Source organism: Colossoma macropomum, unplaced genomic scaffold (assembly GCF_904425465.1).
Source record: "Colossoma macropomum unplaced genomic scaffold, Colossoma_macropomum, whole genome shotgun sequence".
Lineage (NCBI taxonomy): Eukaryota > Metazoa > Chordata > Actinopteri > Characiformes > Serrasalmidae > Colossoma > Colossoma macropomum.
Window position 1 is genome coordinate 16,795,650 of NW_023494789.1, and position 15,328 is coordinate 16,810,977.

Consider the following 15,328-nt stretch of genomic DNA (forward strand, 5'->3'; position numbering starts at 1 on the left):
TAACAACGTATGAAGTAAACTGACCTTACCTTTTTTGTATTTATGTTTTTTAGCTTAAATCAGATAGACTTACCAAGTGTGCAGAGTGTAGCTACATTCAGATTCAACAAAGCTAACAGTACTTGACAAACACAGGCTGTGATGAGGCTATGGAAACTGCAAACACATATCGAGACGCATCCAGAATTGTTTAATCATGAAATTTAATCATGATGTGCCTATAGAGACTCCCACCCCTACGTATTTGACACAACTGTTATTCCTCATTTTATTGTGAAATCAGCTCGTCTTCAGATGTTTTCTAAAATAACACAGCAAGTTACTATTAGACTGTTGATTCATGTTTTAAAGTTTTACATTGAGGTGTTGACAAAAATGTTTTATTTATGGTGTTGCCAGAATTTTTCTTTCACTCTATACAAAACTGTCTGTAAAATATATATTTGCATTTCCAAATGCTTGCTTGAAATATTCTGGGCATAGTGCAAAACTTGGTGAAAAAGTATGTTTTTCGTACTGGTAATGGAAATGAAAGCTATTTTTTACATGTAAATTTACAGTAAATTACTGGCTACTGCATTGCATTGCTTTAATGGTTATTCTGTAAAAAGACAGGAGATTACTGGATTTTAAGTACAGCTTATTACTGTGTAAGTGTACAACATAATGCAGCTACATCAGAGTAATCTTGTAATCCAGGTGACTTTAGAGTCACAGTATGAAGTTGTTATTTTACAGTTATTCACTCTCAGTATGGTACAGTTAATTACTGTAAAAGTAAAGTACCTAATACACTGTAGTTACTAATTATTCATTGTAGTTAGGAAATAATAAGATTATTAACTCAATAAGAACTATGCAGTTTGAAGGGTTAATATTAAGCCACGTCATCAGTAACTACATTTTTTAGGAAGCTCCTTGCCTTGTGAGAACAGTGCCACAGATGTGAGGGACTTATGGAGAAAGCTGACGGAAACAATGGCAGTACTTTGATCCCACACCTTTTTATGAGTGCTGCACTGCTGTAGTCAGGCCAGACTAATAGCTGAGAGTTCATGACTTGATTGCGTAATGGAGGAGTGTGTGTGCGGCAGGGAGGGGGGGTATCAGGGTGTTACTAATCCTGTGCTGTGGGTACGGGCCCACGGAAAGTGACCGTCTCATTTCCCAGCAGGCTTTCACGCTAAACCCATCCCTGTTTTTACACCAACTGTCTCTCTCTCTCACACACACACACACACACACATACACACTGAAACCTGACTCATCTCTGACCAAGTATCCTACAGCAACTATACCAATCTCAGCCCAGTTAATGGCTTTATTTTACAAATACGAATAGAAAATAAAATGCATTGTGATGAGGGTGATATTAGAAACCTGTACTACACTAAGCACTTAAACAATGGTATTTAAATGAAAAGCTAATGGCAATTCAAAGATTTGAAACATGCATTTTGCGTTAATTATTAGCACTGTATTAAGGTTCGAGCTTGGCTGAATAACAAGAAAGTTCTTCCAGGAACTCCTCTCGTGTTTCAAGGTCACTCACATGCTCACAAACTCCCGGTGTCCCTGGAATTTTTCCAGTGGGGCCCAAAGTCACCTTGTAGCATGTCCCATTCTCTCCTGGACATGGCCTCCTGCAGCCTTTCATCTACAAGCTTGATGTGCTTCTCTTGGCAAATACAGGAACATGTTCTTCCCTCTTGCAGTTTCACAATCTCTCTTGACCTCCTGACCTGTGTGTGACCCTATTAGTAATATGTCAGCTTTGGAGACAATGATCATCTGTCTTCAAACAGGTGCCACCATCTCTCCTTACAAGGACACCATACAAATCCAATTAGCAATAAAAATGCAGAGGAGTCTAGATTCAATACAGTGAAGTATGATAGACAGAGCTGTTTCAGCAGAAGCACTGAGCAAGAGCTCACTGAGCAAGCTATCACACAAGACATGAACAAACAAAGGATATAAAGATGGACAAAAAGTACATTGCATGGTAAAAACAGTGATAGGTGCCATCTTTGCCTGTACTTTTGTTCATTTTTATAGATACCAGTTTGTCATATTGTGTCAGAAATCACACAAGCAAAGCTATTTGAAATTACTCAACAACATGACGCAAGTTTGAGATTTACGCATACAGTTTGCACAATGCTAATTGATGAGATATAAACTTCCAGCTCGCTTGTTAGCTACATTAGCTTTGTGGCGGCTGTGTTTCCAGGGTCCTATGTTTCCACACACTTTGGTTGTACATTTCAGTGAACAAAAATAAGAATTTATTTAGTGAAAACCACTCGCCAAAGTTGGTATTTACGCTAACAAAGTTCACATCATAAAGGTTGCGTAGCTAGCCAAGTAGCTCAATGAGGCTAGGCTAGACAAGGGGTAGTGCATTCTTTCTGGGTAATGATGGCTGTTATAATTATCGGAGGGGTTGTACCCCCCTCCACCCTGAAATTGATAGCTGGTTGTAGCTCATAGGTCCAGTACAAAATGAAAGAAGCAAATTTTGGACACCAAACATCTTTTGGCTGATTAACTACGTTTGAATTAAGGAGAAAATGCAATACATTTATAATAAGTACAACTGAATTTGCCATGCTATTCCTCCAAAGGTGTCCTCAGACCAGTCCTGGAAGATACTGTCCTTATCTGCTATTCTAAGATTGGTCTGCTGGCATTATTTGAGAGCAGGTGAACCAGTTTTTTTTCTCTTATATGACCTCACGCCGCTCCTCTGTCCTCTAAGATCCTGAGATGGAAATGGAAACCTAACCTGCCATTCTGTCCAACTGTGGAGAAGGAATTGTTGTAGCCAGAACGATTCATGTGGGTGGATCATTTCACGTGTGTGTGTGTGTGTGTATGTGTGTGTGCATGTGCCTGAAACAAACAAAGTTCATGCACTCACTACACGTGCTATATGTACACACTCAGCATATGCATACCCATATTCCGTGTTTATACAACGGCAAATCAGGGATATGCACTGAGTGCCGTCCTGCTCCTGTGACATCTCAGTAGAAACTTGTTCCCTCAATTCTGAAAACTATACTATGCTTTACTGTTCTAGACACTTTATGCAGGCACATACAAAAGTGCTATTCTGCAATTAATGAATATCACATAGAGATCATCACTGTCTGCAAATAACCTTATTGAGTTCTTCATTGTTTGCTAATAATGAATGTCGCATTGAGTTTGTCAGTGTCTGCAAATAATAAATATCACACTGAGTTCTTTGTTGTCTGCTAATGCTGAATATCACAACATGTTCACACTTGTATCTTCCTCATCTTTACGAACAGAATTTGACTTTAAAAAAAGTAGTGATGGCTAAATGCCTAAATGTATTCAATACCAATACATAAAAAATGAACACAATCTGAGTACATTTAGACTACATCTTGATTAATCACATGGAAAAATTTCTTGTAATTTTTACTTAGTTTGAACTGTTCCTTGCTGTTGGCAGTTTAAATGTTTGTTATTAGTCTGTCTTTAATTTTTTTTTTATTGTTCATAAGCTTAACAATTATTATAATCAATCATTTTTCCTGAAATAAAGCAGTGAGTGGGCTTATTAGGAATGCACGTGGGCTTCATGTGTACAAGGGGCCCTTTTAAGCCCAGTCCAAACCTTTCATCATTTCTGTTCTTTACTTCATTGTTTTTATTTTTTTAATAAATCTCATAAAGTGTGTTTAATTATACATTTTAAAGATAGAACAATATTTCATTTCATTATAAGATACATCACTAAAGACTGAAAAGTCCTCATGAAGAGATGTTACCATACTTGAAAAATAATAAACATTTTTAAACTATTTCCAAAATTCAAAGTCTTGCATATTTGAATATAACATGGGTAGCTATGCATAAAGCAACACTGTGCCAAAAACATACAAGTCTATCATAACACTGATGCTAACCTTATTGCTCACGAGAATTTCTACTAATGAGGAGATTGGGCCTCATTTATTATGTATATTCACAATATCTAAGTTTTTTCTTGAATTTGTTCTTGAGAAAGATTGAAAGAAACAATTTTACATCAGATTCATGACGTGCTCTTAAACCGCAGAACTGTTTTTAGTGTGTTTAGATTCTGTTCTTACCTAAGAACAAATCACAAGAAAACATTAGTGAATGTCAGAATCGTCATGAAAACTGAGTAAGTGGGTTTTAAGAAGCAATTCCTTCTTAAGAATGGTGGACGGATGAGGCCCAATGTTCCATTTAATTATCTCTAAAAAGAGCTCAGCGATGCTGAGATTAATAACTGGCTCATCACATTGATTTATCAGTCTACTCAGGCTTTAGCAGGAATTTTAGTCTTTGAAAAGAAGTGGTTTGTTGAGTTCCTTTTTGGAGTCGGTCAAAAACACGTTTGCTATACACTGTGCACTGATTCTAAATAGTTAATAAGCAAGCATCGAAGGTGTTTCTTTTAAAGGCGTTTTTTATTTACTGGGTATTCTAAAAGGATTCTACTAAAAATGTAAACTGTTTTCTCAATATTGCCTTTTAAATGTTGTTTTTGGTTTCTGAATAAATATTCCCAATGCTTGTGTTCCATTACATCCTTCCATGGTTCATAAGTGTGTGTGTAGTGCATTCAATGTGAGTGATACAACCACCCACTACTGCTGTTTTCTTCTCTACACATCATACCGTGCTGCACAAGTCTTGTCTGTTCATTTAGAAAAAATGATCGTTGTATAAACAGGTTTTTTGATTGCATGCTTGTGTGTGTGTGTGTGTGTGTGTGTGTGTGTGTGTGTGTGTGTGTGTCATAGACAGGTACACGCACTCACTCTCTGTCACTGATGTCTAATGGAAAACTCTTGCTCCTTGACAGCTCGGCTAGACTTATAGTCAGCTCTATATAGCAACACATAAAAGATTAGGCAATCTCTTTTCCCTCTCCCCTACACCTCTCTCTCTCTCTCTCTCTCTCTCTCTCTCTCTCTCTCTCTCTCTCTCTCTCTACACACATACACTTTCTCTCTCCCTCTATTCTCTATTTCTCTCTTCTCTTTTCTTCTCTCTCTTGCTTTCCTATCTCTCTCTGTCTATCTCTCTCCCCTTCTTTTCTGTCTCTCTTTCTTCTCTCTCATCTCTTCTTCTTTCTTCTCTGTCTTGCTTCTCTCTCTTACTGCTTTATGTCCTTTTTTATTCTTTTTTTTCTTTTTCCTTCTTCCCTCTCTTGCTTCTCTCTGTCTCTTTCTGTCTATCTCTCTCCTTCTTTTCTGTCTCTCCTTCATCCCTCTCTTGCTTCTCCCTGTGTCTCATGCTTCTCTCTCTCTCTCTCTCTCTCTCTCTCTTTCTTTCTCTCTCTCTCTCCTTCTGTCAGCTACGTTTGTCCTTCATCCAGACCAGACACGTCTCATTATCCTCCTCCACTCTGGAGAACATATGTGAGGTTTTAATCACACCTTATTAAAACTCACTTTCACACATTCAAATGGCTACTCCTGGTGGAATGGATGGTATTTAACCTGCATGGTACTAGCTGATATATTAAATTATTCAATCAAATGTACTTATATAACATTGTATAATGTACTGTATATTGTTGCAATGTATATTTGTGTGCATTGGTACCATATATATGTCATCAGACATCAGAATATATGTCCAAAAGTTTGTGACATCTGTTTATCCAAATTTTTTTCTGGAATCAAGAATATTAATTGGAGGTTTGTCCCCCTTTGCTGCAGCAACAGACTCTACTCTTTAGTGAAGGCTTTATACCAGATGTTGGAACATTGCTGTGAGGATTTGATTGCATTTAGTCCCAAGGGCATTAGTGAGGTCAGGTTGGATGATTAGTTCTGGATGACAAATGCAACTCTAACTTACCCAAAGGTGTTCTATCACTTCAGAGGACACAGTTTCACAGCCCAGTGTTGGGGGGACTTTATGCCTCTCTTTAGTCAACAATTGGCGCTGGACATGGTGACCTTAGGCTCATGAGTGGGTGTCCCATGAGCATCCCATTAGCAAGTTTTACTATTACGAATATATAAGTTGTACACAATCAAACACCTGCATCAACAATGTGTGTCTGAATATTTGGACATATGATGTTGCTTGGCATTATATATTTTGGTCTTAGGTACCTTTTAAATCAATGTGTTGAAATGATCTACATGTCTTATACCAATATCTACATATATGTATGTATTGGAAAGGTGTAGCTGGGCTCTGCTGAGATTGAGTCATTCAAAGGAGCCCCAGACTATAATAAACCACTTTATTCCAGTGGAAGTTACAGAAGCTGTTTGTCATGTGCCTGGTATTAACTGTTCACTGCCTGACTCAGCAGCACGACAAATACTTCCAATTGCAGTCTGCTGCAGTTTGACATTGCTATACTTTTCATCCGGAATGAAATGCAGGCTAACTCAATGTCTCCAGTCTCTAGAAAGTCATTGCGAGTGAGCAATAGTGTGCCCCCTGCTGATAAATCTCCACAACTGTCTTTATTATTGTTTAGAGACAATGCAGACATAACAGTGGTAAAGCACTGATATATTGACGAACACTCGAGGATCTTCCAGAAGTGTAGGAAATGTAAACCAGGCCCCTTTTGGAGTACTTCATGATCCTTCAAGATATGTAGACTTCTTTGTGATAAGTAAAAGGACAGCTTTTGTTTAAGTGTTAGGGAAACATGTGCCAAATACTTTCTCTGCTAATCCGCTGTCCATCATAGTAAACGTAGCTGCAGCAGGAGAGAAATCTCGTTTCTTTCTGAGAACTTAGTGGATTTTCCACTCCACTGAAATGCTGTGAATGGACCTCTTGCCCTTCCACAGTAAAAGTCAACTTCTTTTGGAAATTTCATGTATACTATAAACACAGCCTTGATGGTGTAAACAGGCATGAATCTTAATGAGTGGACATACGTGTACACATGCCATAGAGAGCCTGAGGGTGTGCTGATGAGGGCCCAAAGGACATGCGAACTGGCTCTGTGCCGTTACTACCACACCTGACTGCGACTGACCGTGCCAGTGCATTTCAAGGGCAGGACGAGACTCTCATTTGGGCCAAAGTGCAAATGCTGCTAGAAATGACCCCTCCCATTTTCCCTCTCTCTCTCTTTCAAGGCTGACTCCGAACAGAGTTCACAGTGTAATAGACACTGTAAATGATAAAGCTGACTATTATGAGGTGCACATTTAGTATCATATAAACGCGATGCCCTTTATGAGACAAAATATTGATTCCCTGAATGCATTTTCTCAATGTTAACTGGGCTAAACTGTAATGGAGTTCATTTGAAAAAAGCTTGGAAGCTTCCATGGTGGCTGTGGAGGTAAAGATATGCCCTGTTTTGTAATGGCACTCTCATTTTTCATGCACGGTTCATAGACCACTCTGCCAGATAATGGCAGGAAAGGGTACCTGCTGTTTCACATCCACTACTATTTATCATGTCCCTGTGGGATGTGTGCCTGTCACCAGCTGAGGTTTAACTGATCAGCTGAAAGCATACTTGATATCTTTATCATTATCAAAGTACATGATCTTGTATGGGCGAAGCATGATACTAAGCGTGCATGTGCCAAATGACTCTGCTATCTGTATCATGCAGCAGAGCAGTGCTCATGTGGATGCCTTAAAAGAAGACTCTGGCATTTTCAACCTCTATCTGCTCCATCTCTAACATTATCAGTTAGCACACTTAGGACAAAAGAGAAAATCTGTCCACTCAAAACTCATAACGGAAGACAGTGGGAAGATGTTTCAGCATCAGTTTATCAACCTAGTGATTGATGCATATATTTATCAGTTAACTAGGATGGAAGCTCATATTAGCTGAATGGAGCAGGCAGTGATTTCCCTCAGTTCAGCCATAGTCACGACACTTTCCTCAACAGAGACTTTATATTGGCATGAATACAAAGTGCTCCATCTGATCTCACAAGAGAGAGCTACAGTGCCCCCTTGCTGTAGGAACCTCACACATTAACACACGCACACACACACACGCACACACACACACACACACAGCTTTTCCTCACAGTTACATAATCATATTCACACCTTGTGTCCCTGAAGCATGTCATCAAGCAACTGGGCTTCATACCCTTTTCCAGACAAACAGGTCCAGTATAATGTTTGAATAAAGAATTTCCAAAAGAGCATGTCTAACATCAGCTTCTCTTTTTCTAACCAAACATTCTGCATTATTGTTATCTATTTATACTACATTTCTGTCACAACTTACCACATAGTTTTCTGTATATTCTATGTATAAACCATCAAGTAGCTTGTATAGATTATAATACTCCTTATTATTATTTTTAGGGTTCATTTTCCTCTTTATTGTTATTCTCAACATAAGCACCAGTCACAAGCTGAATCTCATTGCACTTTTACAATGACAATATTCTATGTGATTTTGGGAAAAGTACAGAGAGGTGGTACTTAAATGAAACTATGGCTACAAAGTCATACTCAACTTAAAGTAGAAATACGAAGCCAAAAATGTTTTTAGCAATAGTCAGAAGGCATTGACATTTAAACATACTCAAGTATGTAAAAAGTACAAAGTAATGGGCAGCATTAGTCCTCACACAAAGACAAATTAACATAATTGTGGACTGTTTTATATATACTGAGTTTGGTTGGACCTTGCAATAAAAATAATGAATCCAAATTCATTTCAATTGGGCTCCAGAGTGGTGCTGCCATTCAATCCCCTGTCTACCCAATCCCCACTGATGCCACAGCCAGCTGTGGTTGGGAGTCCAAGAGAGCATATTTAGCCTCACTTTCTCAAGGTGGGTAGGATGGCCCTCAATCACTGAGCGTGATGCTAGCTAATGTGGGCTTCTGTTATCTTACATAACAGCAGTTAGTGTTCTCCTCCAAGCGTGTTGAGCAGTCCACTCGGGTTGCTTTAGAAGCAGTCTGAAAAGAGCTTAGTAGCATTGCATGATAGGGGGAGACCTAGATAGTGGGTGGGAATTGGACATGGCTAAATTGAGGAGGAAATCAGATTGAAAATATAAATAGAGACATTTATACATTATACATTTCGCACTGTTTTCAAATTTTATGAATGGACCAATGGAAATGATCCAAATGTACTTGCGAAAAAATTTTGTTGCATTAACTTGCATTAACTTCCATTACAAATTAAGAACGTTTTTTTTTTCTCCTGTAAAATTACCATTCTCAACACATTGGCAAGAGAAAAAATAAAACATCTCCTGGTCTTTGAGATGTAAATGAAAATATAAGAATGTTTTCGTCTTGGAAATGTAATTGAGGAACAGTACAGGTATACAATGTCAATAAAACTCAAATCAAGCACAACACGTACATATACGTTTATAGTACAATTACTAAAGTATTTCCACCCCTGCTATTCTATTCTATTTCGTTCTCTTTTATTCTAGTACAACTACTGGTACCAAGGATTAAACAAACTTTCAAAACCACTGAGATTCTGTCTGGCACATGTTAAATGAACACTGTATATCTTAATTCAGTACTGCCAGTTGTATTTCAATGCTCCAGGTGTTTATGCAGCGCTGAGGAGTTGCAATACTGGCAGATAAGCAAAAGGCACTAATACATTTTACTGAAAAGCTCATATCAGCTCTGTTTAGCACAATGACTCATATTGAATATTATCACAGCATTTCTTTAATAACTGAAGTATCATATCTGTCCTATACAGTGATAAATAATAATTGGATGTCTGAGTAGGAAAACGTAGCTTTTACCTGGAGGTTTGTATAGTTCTTACACGGCACTACTAACTGTCCAAAGTGACTTTGACATATAACAGATGAGGCCTAGATGACGCAGGGCAGTTTATGGTGCAAATGGAAGGACAGTGAGTAATGAGACATACGCATGGCTTTGCGTGCTCTTGTCTATTTCTGTCTGTCCTATTACACATTTATCAACTGACCTATAAACATGCTGTCTAATAGATTGAAACAAGGTGAGGAATTCTGTACAATAGACCATTTATATGACAAAAGCCTTCTCTTTCCTTGTTCATGAGCACAAGTGTGTCTTTCCAAGCAATTACACTGGGTGTATATTTGTATCTTTCCCAGTGTGTGCGTGAACCTTGCTGTTTGCGGGGCCCAAATGTTCCTATGATGATGGAAAACATGAAAATATTGACGTTGTTAGGACATTCTGTGGAAAATTTTGTTGTTGGCTGGTCCCCACATGGAAAAAATGTTTTTTCTTATGGACAAGACAGCTTTTATTGGAAAAAAAAGCTGATCTTTTGGTAGCCGAGGTTAAAGTTAGGGTTGGGTTAGGTGTAGCACAACAGCTTTTAACAGCAGTCCTACAGAAGGGCATAGAAACACCACACAAAGAGCTGTGTGTGTGTGAGAAAGAGAGCGTCCATGCTTCTGTGCCCCCTTGCACGTTGGTGTACATGTGCACTTATTTATTGGGTGGTGATTTATCAGTGGCAGGCTGCAAGTGTGCGCGGAACAGAAAGGGTTTCTCCCAGTGGAAGGAATGCGTAGTGGGTGAGATAAGCACAGACGGAACGAGGGGCGACAAACTGATGCAGCTCACAAGCCAATACAAGAACAAGTGATGAGTCATTCCGGTTGCCTAGCAACATCCTTCAGAGGTGCTTGCTGTTCAATTGACCTGTCTATAGCCCCTCCTTGTTCCTTAAATACCACTGCCAACTTACCTAACCTAGCAGCCCTGAGTCCTGCATGAAAACGTCTGGATCCAGTACAGTTTCACCATGGAAGTGAAAGCATTCTGGTTGGTTCTAAGAGCAAAATCAACACTTTGCTGGATAAGTTATATACACTGTTAGAAATAAAGGTTTTGTGCAGGTTCATTTCTCATTCATCCAGGTACAAACGTGGCTGTAACCTCAAAGGTACAACAGTGGTTTTAAGGTCTAATTGAGTACCTTAAATAAAGTGAAAGTTGATACTTGAACATTTTCATGACCTAATGTTTTAAAAATAAAATTAAAATAAAAAGCCTGAAGATGAGATGGGGAGCGTGGAGTCAACATAACTTAGAAAATATAATTTCAATGGATTATGGTACAGTTATGTTCCCTGACTACAGGTACTGAAGGTACCACCATTGAAGGTACAAGAGGGGTACTGCTCCAGTGACAGATACCTTTTTTCTGAGAGTGTATGTGGCCATGCCCTTATTTTAGCCTCTTAAGAGCAATAGTGTTAGCGACACATTACATATGGGAAAAAACTATTCGTTTATTATTGTTCAATGGAAAAATGACCTTCCTCAAAAATTCAAGTTTTATTCATATGGACACCATTTATTAATTCCTTGAAGTTTTAACCTCCTAATTGTCATTACATAATCACCAACTACATAGCAAATCATAGCAAAATAAAATACCCTTGAACCATTCCCTCTCTCCATTACTTTATTCTCATCCCTTATACATATTTGCATGTTTCACAAATCTATAAACACCCATTGCATACATACCCTCATGCAAACATATTTCACTTAGAGTTGATGACTGTCAACTTATTTTGCTAATCTGTTTGTGCTTTTAGCTATGGACTCCTGCATGCATGTACTGTTGACCATCAAATAAAGAACAATTGGCCTTTTCAGTTGAGACATTTTTGCGTGTCCTGTTGGATTTGAGTTGGGTGGGACTATGTGGAAGACACCAATGTCAAGATTTTCCTCTCCATATACAACTTCATTTCCTCTTACAATTCTGCCTTTGAAATCTCATCAGATCCAGGTGTGTTCAAGGAACTAAAAAGGCTGCAGTCAAGGTGACACAGGCTAGATACAGATAAAAAGAGATGACGTGACATTTACATATAACAGATAAGGCCTAGCTGACGCAGTTTTTGGGGCTGATGGAAGGACAGTGAGTAATCAGATATACGCATGGCTTTGTGTACTCTCATCTATTTTTGTCTCTCCTATTACAAATTTATCAACTGGCCTATAAACATACTGTCTTATGAATAGAAACAAGGTGAGGAATTCAGTACAACAGACCATTTCTATGACAAAAGTCTTCTGTTTCCTTGTGCATGACAAAAATCGAAAAAAGAAAAATTTTGGTCATTTCACTTGAGACATTTTTGCATGTCTTCTGTTGGATTTGAGTTAGGCAGCACTATGTTGGCTGGAACACCAGCCAAATCACATGGCTCCTAATAGATAATAATGCATTTAAATGCATTGCTGGTCATTTCCTTATACAGTTCTGCACTGGAAATCTCATCAGATCCAGATGTGTTTGTGGAACTCAAAAGGCGGGAATTGAGGCAGCACAGAGTAGATATAGATAAAGAGCATGGCCCAAATGATGCAGCTAAAAAGCCATCACAGGAGAGCGGCTGATGAGTCATTTTGGTTGCCTGGCAACACTCCTCAGAGGCGGCTGTTTATCTCTGTCAGACAGTCTGCATGTTCAGACGGAGGGAGGGCAGCGAATCTTTTGCCAAGAAATCAAAAAGACGGGCTTTAGTTTTCTGATCTGATTAGATAACAATGTCTAAGTGTAGTAGTGTTCAGTAATTCCTAGACCAAAACAAAGCTGACATGTTTGTGTGAAAAATTATTTATTTTATAACACAAGCATTTAATTACACACATTTTACCATTAATTTGTTTATGAAGGACACATACTTCAATGTTGTTAAAAGATGTGCTATGTTAAAAAATACTAAGGAAATGAACAAGCAGTCATCCTCGCAAAATGAGATGGCTGTTTAACTTATGCATGCACACCTGTACATGCATGGACTGTTTAACAGTCTAACCTATTCTGCATATGTGAAGCAACTGCTGTAATGATACTGTACGTTTCTATCCGACGTGTCTGGGTGTCGAACTCAACCACTAAAAGGGCCATACTAAAAAAGCTCAACAAATCCGTGGGCCAGCTGTGTTTTTATTTCATTTTTACTTGACATTTTGCCATGACCCGAACTGGCCATTGTTTATTCAAAATATGCCAAAACTGCAACAGCAAAATAGGCACTGAATACTTGAACTATTCAAAACAAATTTTAAGTAAAAAAAATGTTTTATATAAAACAATAGGCTACATTACCTACAGATAACTGTTGAACCTCTTTAAATGTCCCCTGGAGGTAGGTTTTTAAAAACTGCCTATCTGCTTGAACTAGACACCAGGCATCTTTTCTTTTTGTGTAACCGCTTGCTCATAGATTGTTTTGGAGGAAGAGGGTTGGAGCACACATTATGTTGCAGTGCATGTTGGGGACTGTACTGCAGGGTGAAACTGGCTAATAATAATATAAAATTAAAAGAATTTTGCAGCAGAATAGGATTGTGCCACAAGCCTGATTTGGCCTGCAGGCCTTGTGCTTGACATATGGGCATTAGACCAAACAAAACACTTACATTAATTTTATCATTCTTTAAATGTTTAATACCAAAACACTACACATACAGGCTATTTCTTATTAAGTTTTTTACTTTAACCCCTTTTCACCTTTGCCATAAAATGCGATTTCCCCCTCTTTTGGAGGAGGTCCCTCAGCAACATGTAAGATCAACAAAACTGGAAGTGAAGTCAATTTTCATCTTCACAGGAGAGCAAGCAACATTTATGAAAGTGTTTATATTGTGTTTAAATACTTTTTTGTGTTGTGCATGAAATGCTACTTTTTGTTGTTGTACACTTGTTCTGTCTCAGCATGGCGAGACTGTGGAGAGGTATGAATTGTTTTCACAGCTGGGAGTTTCTGACCCCTCCATTTTCATCCCTTATTGCTTGCAAGCAGCTCAACACAGGGTCACAGCAGAGAGCCAGCAGTGTCCTAGTTAATCTGATATGAGGAAAATAATTTAATTTTATTACACTAACAAAAAATCACAGTCTATTTCCATTCTGCCTACAGGGACCTAAAGAAAGAAGTGAAAGAACTGTTTGAGTAGTTCATGCTTTCCATTTTAGTAGAACATCTTTTCTCAAATACAGCAATATTTGTCTGTCTTTATGACTGGTGATGTACGTACGTAGAAGTTTAAACAACTCCGGTAAAATCATGTTTTGTTAAATTTCTAAGTGAAAAGTTTAACACATATTCAAAATTTAGTGTACAATATCTATTTGTTGAGTTTATTTTTGGAAAAAAATGTAATTGTACCATTCCACCTTTTCACAGTTGCTATAGTTTTTCCCCCCAATGTTAGATTCATCAGATAACCAGTAAATATGCCTTAAAATGTGCAAAACTGTGCTCTCTGTAGAGGATGTGTTAACTTATTATGTCCAGAAGTGTCCAAACGTTTGCATACAACGTATAATTCTTCATCTAAAGAGACACAGAATGCAATAAATGATGGACCTTGTTTTTATCGATGATCCTAAAACACTGCTAGGCCTTAATTAAAGAAGCTGTTATTGATAAATTAGCATGTTTCATACATTCCATGTGTGCAACCATCTAACCATCGGGTATGGCAATGTGAGGGCATCAGCTCATTCGCGAAGATCACTATAAGATGCCAAAATTATTTTGTCTGTGTTTTACCCACATAGACGCCACTGTCCACCAAATTTATACAACAATGACACCTTTTGGATATTTAAGGCTAACTGTTGTGATGTCTGAACAGATTTAAAGTAAACTGAATGTTTCTTATTCAAATAATTTAAAACTTTACGCTTTTTGAAGCAACTTTTTGGTGCCTCTAGGCAATCACCCAAGCTACCAATAAGGTAGATGTGGCCATAGATAGGATAGCCATCTCTCTCCCCCATCACTCAGCGCCATGTTAGCCAATGCAGGCGACAGTTAGCTGACACAACAGAATTCACAGTTAGTGTTCTCTTCCAAGCGTGTTGAATTGTGTAATGATGATATTTTAGAGGCAGTTTGAAAAGATGTGGTTCTGCTTCATGAGTCTCAAAGGAAGCAGCTGGTAGGAATGACAGGACAACAACACTTATCCATGGGTATTATTAAATACCCAGAGGAAGCCTCCGAGCATGGTAGCATAGGGGAGACCTAGCTAGTGAGTGGGGCGAAAAAAGAAAAATATTTTTATTTTAACTACTCATTTCCACTCCAGCAGTCAGAGTGTATCTGGTGATGTTTCACAAAGCAGGTCAATACTACAAACGATTTTAGACCCACAGCTCTCCCCTCTGTAGCTATAAAGATATTTGAGCGCATTATTCTTACTTAGCAAGTCATGTACAGCTTCAATACTGGATCCATATCAGTTAACCTTTTGAGCCAATCAATCTGTTGAAGATGCCATTAATCTTTTTATCATAGTTTGATAGATATGTTTAATAATTATACACATATAC